The 1803-nt window shown below is 48.0% G+C and overlaps 1 protein-coding gene across 1 annotated transcript in view; it reads right to left on the reverse strand.

Moving 5' to 3' along the window:
* The window catches only part of LOC123065392 (uncharacterized), a 3625-nt gene extending 2491 nt beyond the window's left edge, over nucleotides 1–1134 (reverse strand). The window contains exon 1 of the transcript XR_006431018.1: nucleotides 911–1134. The gene's annotated coding sequence lies outside the window, so the exon portion shown is untranslated. The remainder of the gene's footprint in view (nucleotides 1–910) is intronic.
* Between the last annotated feature and the right edge of the window lie 669 nt (nucleotides 1135–1803).

A 1803-nucleotide genomic window follows, 5' to 3' on the forward strand; every position in this document is an offset into this window, starting at 1 on the left:
GTAAAGGGGCCTCGCGTCAACCCACTGCTCTGCGCCGCCGCGCGGCTTGAGCCGGAGGAGCTCTTCTTCGACCTCCCCTCCGATCTGGTCGATGGCTCCCTCGTCGTCGACCTGCCCTGCCTGCGCCGCGCCAGTCGACGACTCTCTCGTCGTTGACCTGCCCTGCCTGCGCCGCGCCACCTCCTCCTCATCCTCCGCGTGCCTGACGGCGCCGAATTCGGGTAGCAGCAGTCTTGCCTGGCAGCAAGGGCTCGCCGCGATGGTGGCCTCCCTTCGAGCTGGAGCTCGTGGTCAGCGGCAAGGAGCAGCAGCACCACAGCTCCGGCCTCCCTCTCGCCTCCGGTGACGACTGCCGGGGAGCCGGGATGCACAGAAGCTGTTTGTGAAAATGCCAAAGAAAGATAGAGAGAGGAGGAAGAAGAATGACGTGTGGGCCCCACTTGTAATAATGATCAACTGAACGGTCAACATGTTTAAATCGTTTAAACTGGCTATTATCTAAAAGTGTTAGTTTTTAGTCACAAAATTAAGAATTTTTTGGTAGTTTTTGGCCACTTTTTAAAAAGTGATAGTTCCGTGGGACAAAACCCCCTAAAGTGGTAGTTTTTTGTCAAACACTCCAAATAAAAACCATATACTTCATCTCACCTACTTGGCATAGCAGCCAATTGTGTATGCACCAGATTAAATCGGGCACATTTTCTTAGAATCGATCAACCATCTACTGATTTCTGCAAAGAACAGTGTGTTCACATATTAACATGATTCTACTCTGAAGAACAACCAAACCGTATGTCAGTGTTCCCATAGGAACGTCACTACGTCGACAGATCTATGCATATTGCAATTTCATTCAAGCAATCTCAACAAATTCAGAGCCAATTACAAGGATTAAAGATACCTCAAGCACCTTTTAGACCATCTCGACGCCTGCGGGTTTCATGTTCCCGGTCACAGTTCAGACAGCTGGGTGAGCTCTCTCGTCTCCCCAACACGGCGGCCCGTACCTTACAAATATGTGCCTCTACGCTTACGAACGCCACCGACGGTTCATCAGCTGGCAGGAAAGTTGCAGCCGCACTGTCCGCCGGCAGATCCAGTGATCCTTGGTCGCAATACTTTGTCCCAGCTTCACACCGTAAGTCTTGTCATCTCTGCCTCACTGTGTTTTCCACAAATAACCCTATATCTCACCACATATGCCATATATCGCAATCGCAGAGCTGAGACAGGGGCATGCGTCATCCACATCGCCCGCCACTTTGACAGCGAAGAGCTAAAGCTCCAGCTTACACATGTTAAATCCATTCACATCCTTACATGTCATCAGTCTCCTACACTTTCATCAACACTAAAATCTAAAAAAGATTTTCATGTGGGATTGCCATTTGGTTGGACATATCTGCACAGCACAACGTCTCCAAAACAAAGAAGGACGCCCTACATGAGTGCTTGAAGCTCTGGGGCAACTTCTCCGCACTTGCGCACAATGCACTCTAGAAGGTTCTAGCCCCATGCGACTCCGCATTTAAAGATTAGGAAGCTATCTACATCACTGCCATAGACCGGATACATCATCAACCAATCATTGTCATCTATACTATAGTTTCGCTATGTGTCAGCCTCCCTTTTGCAAACTATATATGATCTTTTCGGGCCTAGCTCTGATAACCCACAACTATAGTGTATCGATTTTAACTTTCTTGATAAATAAGAGTGTCAAACCTAACAAGGAACTAAAGATAAGATTTATATTCCCTTCAAGTTCTATCAACCACCGATACAAATCTATGCACACTTAAC

The sequence above is a fragment of the Triticum aestivum genome, chromosome 3B, assembly GCF_018294505.1.
Source record: "Triticum aestivum cultivar Chinese Spring chromosome 3B, IWGSC CS RefSeq v2.1, whole genome shotgun sequence".
NCBI lineage: Eukaryota > Viridiplantae > Streptophyta > Magnoliopsida > Poales > Poaceae > Triticum > Triticum aestivum.